Here is a 21,163-nt window from a genome sequence, read left to right on the forward strand (position 1 = left end):
ATCCCTTTGATCTAGAGAGACTGGTTTTCTTATTGCCCCAACATCTTTTTTCTTTGTTTCTTTACAGTTCTCAGTTCTCCACCTGTATCTGCTGCAGGGCCAGAATGGACACTCAATAAATGTTTGTTGCAACTGAAATAAGGCTCATCTTGCAATATAAACTGTAAAAACAAAAAACAAAAAACAGACAAACAAAAAGAAAACTTGGCTATTCAAGAAGAGCTGCACCGAGTTCTGCATTTCATGACAGTCCTTGACATAGACATCATTGTGCCCAGTTAAGAAGACACATACACCTCATGAAAATAATTGGGAATCGCTAAGAACTGAGGGTAGGGAGGAAATAATTCTAGTGATATTTAAATTTAAACTTTTTTTTTTTTTCCTAACAGCTTGGTAAAAATTTTATTTGTCTGGAAACAACCTGAATTTCCATTAATTCAAAAGCAGACAAGCAAAAGCTAAAGGAGTTCATTACTGCTAACCTGGCCTTACAAGAAATGTTCATGGGACTTCTTTGAGCTGAAAAGAAAGGGAGCTAATGAGTAACAAGAACACATATGAAAGAATATTGCTCACTGGAAAGGTAAATATATAGTAAGGGTAGTGGATGAACCACTTATAAAGCTAATATGAAGATTAAAAGACAAAAGTAGAAAAACTATGATTACAATAATTAAGGGATACACAAGACAAAAAGATGTAAAATGTGGCATAAAAAACACAAAACATGGGAGGGAGTAATAATGTCGAGCTTTACAATGGGATCAAACTTAAGTTATCAACTTGAAATAGACTGTTACAGATATGTTGTTATATGTAAGCCTTATGGTAGCCACAAAGCAAAAACCCACAGTAAATACACAAAAAGAGAAAGAGAAAGGAATATAAGTGTACCACTAAAGAAAGCCATCAAACACAGAGCAAAAAGAGCAAGAGAAGAAGCAAGGAACAGAGAGGAATTACAAAAAAAAAAAAAAAAAAAAACAGTCAGAAAGCAATGAACGAAATGGCAATAAGCACATGCCTATCAATACTTACTTTCAATGTACATGAACTAAGTTCTCCAATCGAAAGACAGTCTCTGATTTGGTTAAACAAGACCTATCTATATATTCCCTACAAGAGACTCATCTCTGATGTTAAGGACACACACAGCCTGAAAATGAAAGGATGGAAAGAGATATTCCATGCAAATGAAAACAAAAAAGAAAGCCTGAATAACTACACTTACATCGGACAAAATAGACTTTAAAACACAGATGGTAATAAAAGACCAAGAAGGGTGTTACATAATGATAAATAGGCAAATCCAACAAGAAGATATAACATTTATAAATATTTATGAAGTCAACATAGGAGCATCTAAACTTATAAGGTAAATATTAACAGACCTAAAAGGAAAAATTGATAGGAATACAATAATAGTAGGGACTTTTAATATCCCGCCTACCTCAATGCAGGCAGAAAACCAATAAGGGAAAACTGGCCTTAAATGACATGTTAGACCAGATGGACTTAATGGATATTTATAGAGCATTCCGTCCAAAAGCAACACCATACATTCTTCTGAAGTGCACACGGAACACTTTCCAAGATAGATCATATGTCAGGATACAAAACAAGTCCTAATAAATTTAAAAGGATTGAAATCGTATCAAGCATCTTTCTGATCACAATGGTATGAAACCAGAAGTTAATTACATGAAGAAAACTATAAAACTCGTAAATATGTGAAGATTAAACATGCTACTGAACAACCAACAGGTCAAAGAAAAAAAATCAAAAGAGAAATCAGAAAATATCTTGAGACAAATGAAGATGTAAATGTAACATACCAAAATTTGTGAGGTGCAGCAAAAACAGTTCTAAGAGGAAAGCTCAGAGTGATAAATGACGACCTTGTGAAACAAAAGGCTGAAGTAAACAACCTAATTTTACACTTTAAGGAACTAGAAAAAAGAAGAAATGAAGCCCAAAGTGTAGTAGAAGGAAGGAAATAATAAAGATTAGGGCAAAAATAAGTGAAACAGACACTCAAAAGACAATAGAAAAGATCAATGAAATTAAGAGCTGGTTCTTTGAAAAGATAGACAAAACTGACAAATCTTCAGCTTGACTCGCCAAAAAAAAAAAAAAAAAAGGACTCAAATAAAATCAGAAATGAAAGAGGAAATGTTACAACTGATGCCACAGAAATGCCAAGGATTACAAGACACTACTATTAACAATAAGAGGATAACAAATTGGAGAATCTAGAAGATTCTAGATTCTGGATAAATTCTAGGAATGGATAAATTCCTAGAAACATACAACCTACCAAGACTGAAACATACTGAAATAGAAAATCTGAACAGATTACTAGTAAGGAGATTGAATTAGTCATTGAAAACCTCCCAATGAACAGAAGTCCAGGACCAGACAGCTTCACTGGTTAATTCTACCAAATTTTCAAAGAAGAATTAATACCAGTAATTCTGAAACTTTTCCAAAAAAAGAAGAGAAGGGAATTCTTTCAAATTCATTTACAAGGCTAGCAGTACCAGACAAGGATGCCACAAATAAATTACAGGTCAATATCCCTGATGAACATAGATGCAAAATCCTCAACAACATATTAACAAGACAAATTCAACAATACTTTAAAAATATCATATATCATGATCAAGTAGGATTTATTACAGAGATGCAAGGATGATTCAATATCCATAAACCGGTCAATGTGATACATGATTCACAACGTAAATGATCAAAATCATACTACCATCCACTAGGATGACATTAGGATTGACAAAATTTAACATCAATTCATCAGAAAAGCCCTCAATGAAGTGGGTACAGAGGGAATGTACCTTGGAATGATAAAGTCCATATATGACAGGCCTACAGTTAACATTATACTCAATGGTAAAAAGCTGAAAGTTTTTCCTCTAAGATCAGGAACAAGACAAGGATGCCCACTCTTGCCACTTTTATTCAACATTTTTTAAACCTTTTTTTTTAAGATTTTATTTATTTAAGAGAGAGAGCAAGCACAAGCAGGGGGGAAGGGCAGAGGGAAAGGGAGAAGCAGGCTCCCCGCTGAGCAGGGAGCTTGATGCGGGGCTCTATCCCAGGACCCCAGGATCTCAGTCAGTTAAGGCAGATGCTTAACTGACTGAGCCACCCAGGTGCCCCTTATTCAACACTTTTTATCCAACAATTTTTATTCAACAATTTCACAATTGGAAGTCCTACCTAGAGCAATTAGGTAATAATAATAGGCATCCAAATTGGAAAGGAAGAAGTAAAATTGTCACTAGTTGCAAAGGACATGATATATGTAGAAAATTCTAAAGACTCCATCAAAAGACTGTAAGAACGAATAAATGAATTCCATAAAGTTCCAGGATACAGAATCAATACACAAAAATCTGTTATGTTCCTATACATTAATAATGAACGATTGGAAAGAGAAACTAAGAAAACAATCCCATTTATAATTGCATCAAAAATAATATAATATCTAGGGATAAATTAAACCAGGGAAGTGATAAACCCATACAGCGAAAACTATAAGATGAATAAAGACCAATAAACTAATAAAAGAAATTGAAGAAGACATAAATAAATGGAAATTTATTGGATTGGAATGGATTAGAAGAATTAAGATTTTAAATGTCCATAATACCCAAAGCAATATATAACTTCAATGCAATCCTTACCAAATTCCAATGGCATTTTCCACATAAATGGAACAAACAATCTTAAAATCTGAATGGAACCATAACAGACCCCGAATAGTTAAAGTAAACCTAAGAAAGAATAACAAAGCTGAAGGCATCATGTTCCCTGATTTCAAACTATATTACAAAACTACAGTAACTAAACAGTGTAGTAGTGGCTTAAAAACAGACACATAAATCAATGGAATAAAATAGGGAAATTGACCCCCTCGTCCATTAATTTACAAGAAAGGAACAAAGAACATACAATGGGGGAAGGACGGTCTTCAACAAATGGTGTTGGGAAAACTGAACAGCCACATGCAAAAGAATGAAACTGGACCACCATTTTACACTATACACAAAGTTAACTCCAAATGGATTGATGACTTGAACATAAGACCTGAAACCATAACCCTCCTAAGAGAAAACCCAAGCGGTAATAAGCTCCTTGACATGGGTCTTGGCAACGATTTTTATAATATGACCCCAAAAGTAAAAGCAACAAAAGCCAAAATAAACAAGTGGGATTAAGTCAAACCAAAAAACCTATGCACGGCTAAGGGAACCATCAACAAAATGGAAAAGCAACCTACAAAATGGTAGAAATTATTTGGGAATTATATATCTAATGAGGGGCTAATATCCAAAATACATAAAGAACTCCTTCAACTCAATAGGAAAATAAAAACAATCTTATTAAAAAAAGGGGCAGAAGATTTGAATTTCTCCAAAGAAGATCTATAGATGACCAACAGGTACATGAAAAGATGCTCTACATCATTAATCATCAAGGAAATGAAAATCAAAACCACAATGGAATATCACCTCCCACCTGTTAGAATGGCTATTATCAAAAAGAGTAGAAATATCAAGTTCTGATGAGGAGGTGGAAAGAAGGGAACCCTGTGCATTGCTGGTGGGAATGTGAATTGGCACAGCTGCTATGAAAAACAGTATGGAGGTACTCCAAAAAAATTAAAATAGAACAACACATGATCCAGCAATTCTATTTCTAGGTATTTATCTGAAGAAAACAAAAAACACCAACTCAAAAAGACATATGCAGCCCCCCCATGTTCATTGCAGCATTATTTACAATAACCAAGATAGAGGAAAAACCTAAGTGTCCATCGATGGATGAATAGATAAAGAAACTGTGGTGTGTGTATGTGTGTATCTGTGTGTGTAATGAAATATTAATTCAGCCCTTAAAAAAAATATCTTGCCATTTGTGACAACATGATTGAACTTCGAGGAAATTCTAAGTAAAATAAGTCAGACAGAAAGACAAATACTGTATGATCTGTCATATGTGGAATCTAAAAATAAGCAAACAAACAAACCAAGCTCACAGGCACAGAAAGCAGATTTGTGGTTGCCAGAGGCAGGGGGCTGGGTGTGGGGCAAATGAGTGAACTTTAAAAATATATGGATTTTATTTATTTATATGAGAGAGAGGGAGAGCATGAACAGGAGGGGCAGGAGAGGGACAAGTCGACTCCCCACCGAGCAGGGAGCCTGACTCAGGGCTCCACCCCAGGACCCTGGGACCATGACCTGAGCCTTAACCGAATGAAGCACTCAGGTGCCCGCAAACTTTTTTTTAAGTTTTGTTTAAATAAATGGAACTTAAAAATAGCTGAATAAACTGTGGAACATCCCTATTATGGAAGATTACTCAGTTTGAATGAGCTAGCTCTTTACATATTAACCTAAAAGGGTTTCCATGGTACACTGTCAAATGCAAAAATATAAAATAAGTTGTCTAGAATACAGCGTGATATATAGGAGCCTATTTGTATTTAAAAAATGTATTGGTAAGCATGTGTTTATTTGTTTGGGCATGGAGAAATGTGTGGAAGGATCCACACCAAACTGTTAAAATCAGTCATCGCAGTGCATTGGGAATAGAGGAGTTGTGGCAGAAGGTAGTCAATGACTTTTCCTTTTTATCTATCTACACTGCTTCACTCATTACAACGAGAGTATTGCTTTTGAATAAAAATATATTGGAAAATAAAGATTAAAATAAAATGCGATGTTTTCCCTGGCATAGGGCATACATCTCAGCGACATAATAATCTTCAAAGTGTTCAGTGACTAGTGAGTTAACTTTCTTCTCTTGCTCTGTGTCCCCTGGTGAGCTCATCTCTTGCTCACAAATCCAGTTATCAAGAATAAATGGCAGGCTGCTGGGAATTGACCCTAAGGAAACAGTCCAAAGAGAGAGCTCAGAGAAAGCTTTCTCCTTGGGGTTATTTATCACGTTGCTGTTTTGTAAGATTGTAATATTGGATACAACATAAATGCCCTACAATAGGGAAAAAGCTAAATAAATTATGATACATTCACCTGGAAATATTAAGAATGACGAAAACAGAGGCATCTACCACTTTATAGCACCCTGGAAAATGCTCGTATTACGTTAATTGAATAGCACAGTACACAAAACTAAATTCTATGGGGACAATTATATGAAAATGATCAGAAGAAGACAAGACAGAAAACGACACAACCAACAGACTAAAGTGGCTTAGCATGATGCTTAGAAGCAGCCCCCCAAAGCTCAGGCGCACAGGTTATTACAGGAATGTTAAATAATCACTCTGGGAGAACCACCCCTAATTGTGTAAATCACCAGGGGATGTCAGTCCCAGAGTTATATGTCTAGCTTAAAATAATTTAAGAAGATGACACTTTGGCCAATATTTTCAAATAGCCTGAGAGCATCACCATTATTTTTTTGTTCTTTCTCCCAACTGCACTGGAAGAGTCGCATGGGTATCTCGGGAGATACGAAAGAAAACGAGATGCTTTGTTTTGTAAACTTGGTCAGTGTCTTATGAGATCTCAGGGGGAATTATTTTTATTAGTCCTGAACATCATGAGGAAATGTTAATTCTAGTTCAATCTGTTGAAAATCCCAAGGGAAAAACCATGGGAGGGCCACAAAATAAAATTTGGTCTGTAGAAAATGGTGGTTGGAGCACTGGACTGGAAGTGAGGAGGATGTGTATTCATTCATTCATTCATTCATTCATTCATGTATGTCTGTTGTGTGTAATAGACTTCAGAATGTAAATCTGTTACAGCGGGGTAGTCCCATCTGTCAGGCAGCTCAAGCTATGGTGAACATCCAAGGTCATAACCAAGGAATTACAGTACTGTGTATTAGGAACAGTGATTAAAAAAAAAAAAGGATATTATGGAGTATGAAGGAAAAAATTTCTGGTTCCTCTTGAGATAGTAGGTTTGACTCCAAAACCCTTGAATAACCAGGCTCCAGAATGCTGGCTATTAGGTACGCAAGATAGAGCAGGGTTAAGTAAGGACCTGATTTTGGAGGCAGGCTCCAGTCCCAGCTCCATCAGGACGTGTGTGACATTGGGCACATTATTTAACCTCTAGAGAGCGATTTCCTCATCTGTAAAAAGAGATGACAGGATGCACCACCCAAGCCAAGGGCTGGAATTCCAGGAGAAGTTGCCCACGCAGACTTCAGCAGAGAGCCTGGCACATCATTACAGCTAAATAAATGGTAGCTATATTACTATGAACTAACAACTCTTCGGCCTCAGTTCTTTTGACCAGAACAAGGCAGATGGTATGATACTGCTGTGGAATATAAATCATGTGCTGCTTCAGGCACTGGATTTTGATCTGCAGGGTGTGGAGCTACATTCTTAAGCATTCCAACCTGTTACTATTAATCATTTCCCTTGGAAGTGTCCGGAGTCAATCTCCGGAGTGAATTCTGTCAGTAGGCTGTGGGTGTGTGAACAGAAGAGATCTTCCTCATGTGGGAGCGACTCTGCCCTCCCCTTGTGTGGTACCCATTAGAGGAAGATTGTGGGACTTCTCGTCCGCTCCCATGGGCCCCTCCAGGGAGGGCTTCTTGACAGCATTGTGGTTTGGGTTGTCATCACAACTAACCACTCATTTCTCAGCTGACGTCCTGGGTCACTCTGCGTAGCCCGGCCAGGCTGTGGGGAAGACGCCTGCAGAGCAAACAGCAAGAGAGGCAGCCCGGCCGGGCTACGCAGCTGGGCTGGTGAGGACAGAATAAAGCAGGCCCCACTGAAACCAGGTTCCTCAGGCACAAATCCGAGATTTCGCCTTTGCTTTCGGGAGACACCATGATGTTGCTTTGGCTGCACTGCATCATCTCAGATGGGACTAGATTTCAAGGCAGGTGCTGAATCCCTGCAGTCACCCCAGCATTAACGTTGACAAGCAGGGCCATACATGTTTGAGAAAACCCTCGCTTCTTGTTGAATTATTGCTTTGCTCACATACCAATATCGTGTCCATTTCATAGGCGAAATCATGGAGAGACAGAGAGAGGAAGGTCTTTATCCAGGTTGGCAAGCTAGCAGGAGGTGAGCCAGGGCTTCAATCCTGGCAATGGGAAATGGGAAACTGAAGACTTCCTCTCTGGGCTTGCCGCCTCCCAGTGAAAATGCTAAAATGAAGAGTGAGCATGCAGAAAGGGCCCCATGAGCTCTGAAGTCCTAGAATAAAACAAAGAGGTCTCCCGATAAAAAAAAAAAAAAAAAAAAAAAAAAGACGTAATAGACCAGCACAACAAAGAGGTCTCCTGGGAGGGTCTTGTTTAAAAGCTCGTCAGCCTTAGCTACCTAGCATGAACTAATTTCACCGGATGGGGTCCTTAGCGAGCCCAGGAGGATTAGGAAAGATGGGTGGGGAAGGTTTTGTTGTCTTTCTCTTGAGAGAAAGAGGCCCTGGACAGGAGGGGGGAGGTCTGTGATTCCTGAGAGTGAATGAGAGCCCAGAGAACCGCGACAAAGGCTCTTGCAGTGGAATTATGGGCAAAGCAGGGGCAGAGAACAGGGTGAGAAAGGCCTAAAAGGTGATAATACATCTCGGCCACAATTTGGTCAGGGCTGGCCCTGCCCATTCAGGTTTGTTCTCACCTCTCCCTCTTCAGAGGGGGTTACCTGAATCTCTTTGACTTGGACATTCTCAAGTTCTGTGGTTCAGTAGGTGCCCAAGAGCTCAAGGGGGCCATTTGCTTAAAGCCCTGGCCTCAGAGACTATCAAAGCCAAAGCCACCGCTGGGAGGGTCAGCCCAAGCCAAAAGGGATTTACTGGTCACCTAAGTGGCAGCACCTGTCCTGGGTCCACACATGGCATGAAGACACAATCTGGGCGGTGTTGGAAGACCAGTCAGAATGAGTTACAAGTACCCGAGGAATCATGGCTACTGGAGACACAGACATCCAACTCCTCTTGATGGGCCATTGTGGTTTTGGAAAGATAACCCTTGGGTGAGATGAAGAGGGGCCTGGAAAGACACAAAGAGGAAAGTGTGAAAAGAGGAAGTGAGTGGGGGAGGGGAGACTAGCAAAGGAAGAGAAGCCAGGAGGCCCAAGAGTAATGAGTGGGGAGGAAGCCGGCAGGACGATGGGAATGGAAGAGCCAACCCGAGAAAATCCTCTGTGGCTGAGGAATTCAGAAGAACAAGACAGAATGCCTCAGTTAGCTCCATGTTTGTACTGGTTTGCACTGTGGAGGTGATCTTCTCCCCCATTATTTCCCTCATTTTTTTTTTTCTTTTTTGGTAAAAGGTGCTACATTCAATTGGCATTGGGTAAGTGGTATTGGGTATGTGGTTTCAGTGGGGCCTGCTTTATCTTGAAATCAAGAAAATGAGGCTGAGTTGCTTGCTGGGGTTTGCAAGAAGCAAAGATAAGGAAGAGCTGCAAGAGGGGAGACATGAGGGAGACTGACATCAAGTGTCCTGTAATTCCCCTTACCACAGTTTCAGTTACCCGAGGTGGTCAGGAAGCACATGATCCTCCTTCTGACACGTAGTTAGAAGGTCAAGAGAAGGTCAATCTCACGTCATCACAAGAAGAAAGAGTACAGGACAATGAGATATTTTGAGGGAGAGACCACAATCACATGCCTTTTATTACAGTATATTGTTATAGTTATTCTATTTTATTAATAGTTACTGTTGTTAATCTCTTATTTCGCCTAACTTATATATTAAACTTTATTATAGGTAAGTATATGGAGGAAAAAATGTAGTATATATAGGGCTCAGTACTATCACGGTTGCAGACATCCACTGGGAACCCTTGGAGTGTGTAGTAGCCCCTACAGATAAGCTGAGACTACTATCTGGCAAAACTCAGAGTCAGGCCAATTCCCAATTTTCCATGGAGCAGGGGGAACTTCAGCCCAGGGGAATCCCCTGGAAGGTTTGCTGGACTCCATCTCCAGGGCTTGACCCAGCCAGTCTGGGGTGGGACTTGAAAATGCTGCCTTCCTGATGCCCTCAGGTGAGCTGAAGCTGCAGGTGGAAGAATCCTCGAGATAGTGGAGCCACGCTGAGTTCCTTATTAACCATGGGGGAGGAAATGACGCAATTTTATCTGAAACTCAAAGGAAGGAGTGATTTCTGTGTTATAAAAAGTAATATACAAAGAGCCACCAGCAAATTCCCAGGAAAGTATTTTGGAAGTTCAAAGAAGGAGAGAAGGCCCCTAACTCCTTTGCATGGAATGCTCAGTCATACCTGCCAAGTTCCCCGTGGGGTTAAGAAGTGGGACAACTTATTGTAAAGGAATCTAACTAGGGGTCAGGAAGCCCAAATCTGAATCCTAGCTAAGGCTCTTACCACCTGGATGGCCTTGGGGTGGGGGAGCAACTCATTAACCTCTCTGACCCCATTTTCTCTACCTTACCCTGGGGAACTTGTCCCTGATTATTGCTGCTACCACCATGCTTTCTCTCTGGTTTGCATGTGGATGCAAGATTCCTTCCCTGAATCCTAGCACACCTGAGATGAGAATGAACACAAAGGCAACACCTGACCAAAGACCTGAGTGTCTCAGTTCCGGTTCCCTGGAGATAGAGTCTGACATGGAGATTTGCATACAGGAGGTTGATCGAGAGCCCCCCTGTGAACGACACCTGTAAGGGAGTGAGGGACACAGAGCTGGCCAGAGGGAGATGCTGCCCTGTAAGGCTCACCTGTGGGGAGCTCCAGCACCGTCATGGATCTTGCCAGTTTTCCCAGCTGGAACAAAGGGGCTGAGTCTCTGTACCCTCAAATCTGCCCTACGCTGCACTGCTTCTGGGCAGAGGGTTTAACCTCGGGCAAGATGGCTGTCTTCAGATAAGGGCAAAGCCTCAGGGGCAAGCTCTTATTAAGCAACAGTCCTGGTCGCTGGGGGAGTGAGGGGCTTGGTCCCAAAGGGGGAGCCAAGACCAGCTATATACTTTGTGGAGCCCCTTGTTCAAAATTACTGAGAATTTCAAGATGGCAATGCAGTAGACTAGGCACAGGGCCCTTCTAAGCGCCAGGCTCTGCTCAACTGCACGGTTTGCCTATCCATGAAGCCGGATTTGGTGGTGGACCCAAGAAGCTGGTGTTGGTGGTGGGTTGGGTGGCAAAACTAGTATCCGGTTGCTATTGGGAGAAAAAGAGAAACCCCGACTAGCTAAGGCTAGGCTTTCAAAATACACCTCCTCTTTAGTTTGACGTCACTGACAGGGTGCCTCCAACATAGCTCTTGTAGCAAAGGCTTGTTCCAAAAGCCTCCCCAGAACCCTGCAGACTCCTCAGTGCAAACACATGGGACCATGAGATAGTCTCTGGCCTTCTGATTTCCAGGCTGTTGGGTTTTGATCCTCAGCCTCATGACCTTCCTCCCACCTGGGTGATAGGCAGTGGGGACGCCCATCCCTTTCTGGGGAAACCTCACCTACCCAACTGGCAGGGACCGAATCATCTTTCTGCCCACAGAGAGCAGCTGACATTCTTCAAGAGGCACTCAGCAGAGGGGCTGGCTGGAGCGGGGGCGGGCGGGGGGTGGTTTCTTCTCTACAGCAGCTCCTCGCTCTCCCTCTGCACCAAAATGGCCAGCAAGCCCAGGCTAGGCTGCCTTGGGCCTCAGTTGCTTGCCTGTTTCTCAGCCCCAGAGTCATGGAAGTCCCTTTCAATTAGTGAAAATAAATGTTTTGTTTGATTATTTTTTCATCAGCCAAAGCCCTGGGTTTCTGGACCCTGTCTTTCAGTTCTTTCAAATAAAATTTGAACCAAAGAGTAATCCCTCTACACAATCTATCAGTTTCATTTTCTCTCCCTTTTCCAACTGTGTTCTTACCCCACTTCGGGTGCCCCAGAGCCTATTAAACTTGCTCAATGAGATGCTGTGTTCGCTACTCACCCCACACAGGCCTTCCCTGCCAGCCCTCAGCCCTGTTTGCTTTCCTCACTTTGTCCCTCTTTATTCTTGTTTTAGAATGTTGGCGAGTTGGTTGGCTTTCTTTATTTCTTCTTTTTTTTTCTTTTACCTATTCAGTGACTTGAAGTGTTTTCTATTTCACATTAGGCAATGGATAAAAGGCAGCCTTCATTGGGTATCTGTCCTTCCCTGACTCTGGAATGTGTCTCGGCTGGGTGGGTATGGGAGGCAAGGCTGGGATTCCACTCTTTTTTACACACCTTCACCCCAATGCTCCAAAAGCAAAAAGGAGGGAAATGGGGCTGTGCTCTGAGTTCAAGCTACAAAAAATTAGATAAAGTTATCCTTCTGTTGTAGTCATAGATAGATAGATAGATAGATATAGTCTGTAGATGATGATGATTGATTGTAGAAACTTACAAAGTATATACCCAGGCAACAACCTTCTAAGTGATGTGTGTGTATATGTAATTGTGTATGTACATATGTGTATGATATCTATGTGTTATGTATACATACACTGAGTGATTAGGGTTGCAACACATATACACTCTGTATAATCATTAAATATAATGATTAAATATAATCATTTAGAAGATATTTAAATGAATATTTATATTCATTTATATATTCATTTAGTCTTTACAAAAACCTTATGAGGTAAATATTTTAATTCACATTTACAGCAAGTGATTGTTTATGTATTTTGTAATATATATATATATACACATTACATATAAAACAACTTTGAAGGTATTTATATACATATATATTTTTTTAATTTAATCTTTACAAAAATACCACGTAGTAGCTATCATCCCCATGTCTCAGATGAGAAAGTGAGGCCGAGAGTGAGGTTCCATAACTCGCCAAGGTCACTCAGCTGGTAAGAGGCAGAGTGGGATCAGGACTTGGCAGTCTGGCCCCAGAGTCTGGGCCTCGTACTACCTCTAAACGTACACGCAAAATGGAGGTCTATAGGGACTCTAATCAGTCTAAGCCAGATAGCATCTCTGCCAATATAATTCAGGGCCCTGTAACCTGCCTGCAGGAAAACCTGGATGAACAGGAGGAAACAGCTCTGAGAGCCAGAAGCTGAGTGTGTGTCCAGTCATCTCTAGGAGACGTGCTGACTCAGGAGGCACAAACACTGAGAGTCTGCTCTTTTGCTTCTCCATCACAGGGACCCCCAACAGGGCATGTCTTTGGCTTGATATGTATTTGCTGCATAAGTGAGTGAATGGAATGAATGGGCAGCCAGCAAATAATTCTTTTCCTTCTTTCACACAGGAGATATACGTGTGTGTGATATGTATGCATGTGTGTACACTCCCATAAATAAATACACACACACATATATGTTACTCTTTTACATATGTCATGCATATCTCTTATTCTGACCATCTCAACAGTCCTCTAAGCAGATGGTATTATTGTTATCATAATTTTAGAGTTAAGGAAAGTGAGCAAGTAACTCGGTATGTAAGTTACTAAACATCCAGGTTACATAGCTAATTAAGGGATGCACACACACACCACACAGATACACCCCTGTGTGTCTACATGCTTTGTACAGATTAAATTAAATGATTATTTAGGTAAATCAGCATATCTGTTTTTCACTTCCTTTTGTTTTTTAATTGACGTATAACACACAGGCAGTAAGTGCATGTATCCTTGTGCGTATTATACCCACATCACCCCCACCTAGATGAAAGCACAGAACATCTCAGCACCACAGAAGGTTCTTGCCTGTGCCCTGCTTGTCCCCAAAGGTGACTGCTCTTCTGACCTCCCTCACTATAGATTAGTTTTGCCTGTTTTGTTTCCCACATTTTATAGGAGTAGAATCATACCATAGGAACTCTTTTTTGGTTTGGCTTATTTTGTTCTACATTATATCTGGAGATTCACTGAGTAGGAGCTCAGCATTTGCATTACTGTGTAGCATTCCATTATTTGAGGAGACCACATTTCATTCATTCAACTGTTGATGGGATACGTGTTTCTAGTTTGGGGCTTTTACGCCTACTGTTGCTCGGAAGACTTTTATCCACGAGTATAGCGGATGAGTATTCATGAGTATTCTATCGGGAATATACCTAGGAGTGGACCTGCGAAGTCAAAGGTAAAGCATATGTCTGGCTAGAGTACATATTACTACAGTCTTTCAAAGTCCTTGTACAAAATTATGGTCCCGGCCAGCAGCGTAGGAGATTCCGGCGTCTCCTTTCACACTGCAATCATGCAGGCATTTCGGGGGATTTAAATATTAAGACACAAGTGTGCAGTGAGACATCCACAAGAGCAATAATACCACAGACCTCCCGAACACAACACACAAAAGCCTAGGCCAGCAGCTTTGGCTTGGAGTTCAGTGGTGATTTCCACCCCCCGCTCCCTACCACTACTATGACTTTCAGATCGCTAGGCAAACCCAGAGGAGATGGAAAACAATTGCAGGCTTCATCCGCGTCATGAGAGTGAAACCCATTATTATGAAAAAGGTTAACCTTTCCTCTTCTGGGCAGAAATAGCTCTTGCTGTCAGGGGATGCCTTGTTTAGAGAACTCTGTGGTTTCAAAGGAACTCTTCAAGTTCTAAAGAGCAAAAACAAACAAACAAACAAACAAAAATTCAGCCACTCCAAAGAGCCATTGTTATATCATTGCCCTGCTGATTTGTCGTCTAAATCTTCGAGACAAGACTACTCATTGTGCCAGAAGTGTCCCATGCCGATGACGGGTGTCTCTCTTTCTCGGTTTTCCACATACCAGAAGAAATGATTTAAAGTCAGTTGGGACCTCACTGCCTTGCACCCCTCGCTATAATTCATAGTTAGGAACATGATGGACTTGCTTTTTCCTTGCAACTTTCCAAGAAACTCCACTTTGGCTCAAGGACAGAGAATAGGTCAGCCAAGTAAGTTTCTAGGGGCAGGTGAGATGTCTGATTTTCGGCAAAGAAATTTAGGTTGGGGCTACACATTTTACCCAATTTGGAGCCTCGTTCTAGCAAGCAGACTTGAAACTTCAACAAGGATATTAATAACTGATTACCTTCTGTGCTAGTCATTAATGCTGTCTGCCAAAGCCTTCCAACCTGCTCCCTCCTGAGCGTGTATAGGATTGTGCTCTTGGCCCCTTGTGTTTGGGTGGGGCCATACGACTAACTCTGGCCAAGGAATTGTAAGTAGAAGTGGTATGAGCCACATCTGGAGTGGAACCTTTTTTTTAAGATTTTATTTATTTATTTGACAGAAAGAAAGTGAGAGAGCACAGGCAAGGGCAGAGGGAGAGAGAGAAGCAGGCTCCCTGCTCAGCGCGGGGCTTGATCCCAGGACCCTGAGATCATGACCTGAGCCAAGGTGGACGCTTAGCCAACTGAGCCACCCAGAAGCCCCTGGACTGGAACTTTAAGTTGTGGCCTCAGACCCTTCAGAGCTCGCTCAGCCTCTTGAGATGGAAGCTGCTCTGACCACATGGAACAGAGCCCTTGTTGTTTGCTGCCCCTGAGATGTTTGTGTTATTTGTCTCTGCCGCATAGACTAGTCTTAGCTGATGCACTGTCTCTCTCATTCGGTTTGTACCCTTGTACAAATGTGTGCGGGCTCTCTTTGTTTCAATCCTTAAGGAACTGGAGACTCGCAAATGGGGCTTAGTTGAAACAAGAGGCTCTAATATAGAATGAAAGCTATGTCATTCTGAATGTTGTACTTAGTGTGCTAGCAATGATTTAATATTTAAACAATAAGAATTATACATGTGTTACACAAGCGATCTTGTCAGTAACTGGTACGGAAATGTGACGAGGAAGTAAAGGAGATTAAAGGAACAGGGCTTCATCCGAAGGTGCTCAAAGGGAAAGGCCGATGCAGGGACTTCCTGGCAAGTGTTGACAAGCAGAAGTGGGGAGCATGTAGAAAGCATAAGATCAGTTATTCAGGCTGGTCCTCAAAGATGACTTGCACTCACTCCCTCACATTGGGGGGGGGCATATGGAGGGGAAAGAAGGATAAGGAAAGAATGAGCACCCCCCAAATGATCCTCTATATACCGGGAAGTCTAGGTTCACACAGCTGTGAGCACAGAGAAAAAGGAGAAACAAGCCATACAATAGGCAGGCTTTATTTCAAATTACCTTCGACAGCCAAAGAGGTTGGATCTACAGGATTCCTACTGGGGGCAGAAACTGCTTCTATCTTGTTCATTCTTATAATCTGAGAGTTTAATGTAATACCTGGTATCTGGGATGAGCTTGATATGGGTTATAAAATTAATAGATACACTAAGGAATAAATGGGTGAGCGGGGAAAGAAGAATGACACCGAAATACCCTTCACCGCAAGTTGAAAGTCACGCCTTTCTCTCTTGTTCCAAGCCTTTGCATCAAAATCTCCACGACCATCCTCTCTATGGGTCGGCACTCGACAGCACAGCTCCACCGAACTCATGAGTTGGTAACAGGCCTGCCCAGCTCAGCGCACAGTCACTGAACTTTATAACATCTGTTTGCAACTTAATGAACAAAGTGCTGCAGGCACAGGTGCCCCCCGGCTGCAGAAAGCCAGATCTGCCTTTTCTTTCCCATGTACGCTCAACATCAGAAGAGAGAGAGCACCGGCCCAGGAGTCAGGCAACTGGGGTTCTAGCCCCACGGAGCTGAACATCTTACCCCGTGTAAGTAATGTTACCTACTTCCTCTCATCAACTCTGCCAGGAAGCCCCCGTGCTGGCCTTTCCCTTCGGGCACGTTCAGATGAAGCCCTGCTCCTTTTATCTCCTTTGACTTCTTCACTTTTCCTTACCAGCAACTTAAAAAAGCCAGCGTGGAGTTTCATTGGGTAAGCCCATTTCTTAAAATCACTTGGAGATATAAGCCCCCAATTCCTTCGGAGTATTTGTTAAACTTAAAAGCAATATTTTTTGGCTCCTGTCAAGCTCTACACTGAAGCACTTAGAAGTTTACAAGAGAGAAAAACCAAAGACACAGCTAAGTGGGCCCCCACTTTGCCCAGAAATACCCAAGGCTCATGGTGGATACGGCATGTGATAAATCCTTACCCAAAACTGAACAAAGCCTAAAGGCTGCCAAAAGCATTCATTTTCAGGGAAGATGGGGGAGGATTTGTGATAGAAGATGAAATTTCATTCTCGATCCCAACTTTGCACAGCCCTCGATGACCGTCAACCCCTAAATCTTTCCTTCCAAGTTTCCCCCAAGGGGCCAATTCCAGGGTTCCTCTGCCTCTCAGGTCATCTCAAATCATTTTGTCATCCTAGGTGTCTTGCTCAGGGAAACCTAGGGTTAACCATGCAGAGAGTCTAGACATCAATCCCAGAATTCCAATTCCCTGCCTGAGGCTCAAGATGGGAAAGTTGGGCATGGTGCCCACCCCGTGGCCCAGAGCAGAAGTGCTGAGCATCCAAGATATGCAGTGTGAGGTCATGCCCCAGCGACATCGGAAATGGACCCTTTTGGAATTTTTCATGAAATTCATGACCAACTGTCATCAACCACAAAGGGAGAAGAGGCTGAAACCCTAGGGTCTGCATACGGTTCTTCTCCCAGTGACTCATTGGGAACATCCTCTTTACCTTTTCTGACTTGGTTTCGCTGTCCTCAAGTCAAATATTGGTATTTTGCAGCTGCTTTTACTGTAACAATGACTACAGTTCAATTATGTTCTTGCATATGTCAGGTATAGTAAAGTCTAATTTAATCTTCATTACACATTGCCATATTGCAATTATACATGCTATCCAAGTGTTAACACATATTTAAACCTGCTATTCCTTTGTCACTGATTTACAAAGGAGGTACCTGATAAGAAGCAGATGTCATAATTACACGCTTATTCAGCTCATTTTAAACTAAGTCTCAAAGTAAATTGCAGATGAGCCGAGCATGTCTCGAAATTAATGTAGTGATAGGACACTAATGCCACGATTCATTATGGTTTGTCAATGTGCCGTACTTCTGGAATGTGCGATAAAATTATATTAATACTCTGTGCTAATGAGATTAATGAATATGAACATGCAGGAGAAGAATAGGGTCCTTTGTTCAACTATTGAAAAAATAACATATAGGTAATTAAAAAGAATTAATCAAATCATGTACAGCCTCATTTATATTAAATTAATTTGTCTGGTTTCATTTCTAATAATTAATCACTTTTTGCAAATTACAAAGCACTTCAGGCGGATGGAAGCTCTACTGTAGGAGTTGTGATTCAGAATATTTAGAACGATCAAGGTGGTCCCTGTGGGTTCATATTAATTAAGGTTTAACAGTTTGGAAAATTGTAGCAATATTTTATGATTCATGTAATTAAACTCTGTAACAAAATGTCACAACTGCTAGTTACTTCTGCGCCTGTGATTTATATCTTCCTCCTTTTAGAGAGGAAGTAACAGAAATGAAGTCTTCTGAAACGAGCGGACACAGTCCGATGGGAAAACAAGCTGGTGGGTTCAATGCAAACTGGAGCACTCTGTCTGGGGTACCAAGCATCCTTCCGCTCCCAGATTCCACCAGGGGATTATGCAAATTAGGCTGAGTCATATGATCTGACATATGGTAGAAATCTTGAGGGTCTCCTCCGGCACGTTTGCTTGCATTAAAAACAAGGGGTTTTTTAAAACCGAAGGGGGTGCATGACAAACTCCCCTCGACGGAGGCTCCTGGGTGTCCAGCACCCACATTCGCAGAAAGAAAGGCAGCTGTTAGCTTGGACATAAAGCCATCTGGTGTATGTGCCCAGGGTACTACCTAGCAACCATTTCCTCCAGTCCCCGGTGTCCTGGAGTAAGGACTGCAACAGGAAGCTCTCTCCTGAGAGCTGTGGTCTAGGACAGCTCTGTGTGATTCTGGCTATGGATGGCTCTCTTCGCTGGCTGCTGGAGGAGTTGGAGAGAGAGCCAATGAGGATCCCGGTCAAGGCAGTGGGTCTCATTCTGCACTGTGCATCGGAAGCCCCTGAGTTTTTTTTCCCCCCCCTAAAATTGATATGTTGGCTTTTTCCCCTTTGTCTCCTTGAACCCCCTCCCTGTACTTCTCTTCCTGGTCTATGCCCATGGATGCTGACTCCTGATGATCAGGTCCCTGACCTCCCTTGCCAGCTGGATTAGGGCTGGGCTCTGCCCTGCCCTGGGGGAGGTACCAACTGGAGATGGAAAGGCAGGAGGGGAAAGAAGTTGGGTGGTTCTTTCCCACGTCTTCCTGCCCTGGTGCTGTCTCTCCTCAAGGCTGAGTGTGAGTGACCACAGTCCCCTGCAGCCCGGCCTCCAGGGCCCCAGCTCTCCCTCGCTCCAGGGACACTATTCCCCCCTTTTCCTTCAGTTCAGCATACTAATGGCTTCTCACCACTGCTACCTTCTGGGTGCCTCACCATCCTTGGTGCCTCACCAACTCTTCCTCCATCAACAAACACTTCATTCAAGTTTCTTCCTTAAATATCTCATAGCGAATTCCTGCCTGAGCCTCACCCCAGAGATTCTGATTCAACTGGCCTGGGGTGAGGTCCCAACAGCTATATATTTGTTAATCACGCTTGATGATTCCATTGTATAAGGTGGAGAACCACTGCATCAGACAAAGTCTGGAAAATGTTGGTATCTCCAAAAAAGTGCCAACAGAATACTTATTACTGGCCAGGTTCAAAGGGCTTTACATATATCTAGTTCATTCTCCTGATGACTCTGAGAACCGGATGATATTATTATCCCCATTTTACACATAAAATAGTTAAGGGCAGAGAGAGGGTAAGGCAAGTAACTTGCCAAGGTCAAACATCTAGTAAGTAGTGAAGTTAGGATTCAATCCAGAATTTGGGCTCTCTGCCACTACTCTATGCTATACTAATAAGAATTTTGCCAATTTATATGCTTTTTCTTAAAGATTTTCTTTATCTATTTGAAGGAAAGAGAGAGCATGCGCAAGCATGAGTGGGGGAAGGGTCAGAGGGAAAGAAGCAGACACCCGCCGAGCGGGGAGCCCGATGCGGTACCCGATCCCAGGACCCCGAGATCACTACCTGAGCTGAAGTCAGACGCTTAACCAACTGAGCCACCCAGGCGCCCCTGCCAATTTATTCTAAGGAATGATTTGGAAATGAGAAGAACCTGCTTGTTTATTCACACTTACATTCAATTATGTATTCATGCATTCATTCTGAAACATTTTAATAAGCAACTATGTATGTCCCAGGTATCGAAGAACCTCTACTCTACCTATCAAGGCTAGAGGGGGGAAAAGGAGACAGACTTATAAACAGATAAACAAGCAAATGTGTAAATAGATAAAAGTGAAATATCACATGATGGATTGGATATACTGCGTTGAGGGACCCCTGGAGAGTAAAAATTGTGTTCCAGCTGGGACATGAAGAAACCTTCACAGCCAAGGAGACCACAAATCAAATAGGGTCACTGTTAGAAAGTGTCTCTTGGGGCAAGATCCATGAGGATAGGATGGATTCCATGGCGGAGGCTGGGTCTGAAGAGTCAGAAGGGTCATTTATCCCAATCACCTGGATTTTGAATTCTGTCCCGTAAGCACGGGAAGAACTAGAATTGGTATTAAGTGAGGGAAATGGCATACTTATACTGGGGCTTTGGGAGATCACTTCGCCGACACTGTGGAACGTGAACGGGAATGAGCCACATCTAGACACCGTGACACCCTTTAGGAGACTGTCAAAATTCAGCTAAGAGTTGATGGACTCAGAACGCAAGCCGCCACGGGGTGGAGGAAGAGAGGGGCTGTTCCTAAGGAATTTTTAATTCATTGATTTTTCTCTGGTCCAGTGTGCAGTCTGGCTATTAAACATAATGTGTGTGGTCTGGTAATGATGCTGGTCTGCCCGGTTCTGCCAGGCCCTTTGGGAAGCTCTGGTCCCTTTCAGCCTACACTCAAATTGGATTAACTTGGAAATGAGAAAGACCATGCCTTTTTATGCCTGTGAGCGGGTGCTAGGAATTTTGGGACTCCCATGGGAAAGGAACACACTCCTGATCAGCAGCCATGGTGTTACATGTCTGTAAATGGCACTAATTGGGCATAGTTTATTTTGTTTTGTTTTCTTTATGGAGTGTATGACCCCATTGTTGCGCTCAAGTATGAAAGCCAACCCGGGTTCCTTTGCAGGTAACAAGTTTGTTCTGACGGCACCATGGTGGAGGCAATACTAATGGGATGCGGAGCAAAGCCTGCTCACAGACAAATGATGATAAA

The sequence above is a fragment of the Eumetopias jubatus genome, unplaced genomic scaffold (assembly GCF_037043125.1).
Source record: "Eumetopias jubatus isolate StellerSeaLion01/CBP00866 unplaced genomic scaffold, mEumJub1_p1.0 scaffold_10, whole genome shotgun sequence".
Classification (NCBI taxonomy): Eukaryota; Metazoa; Chordata; class Mammalia; order Carnivora; family Otariidae; genus Eumetopias; species Eumetopias jubatus.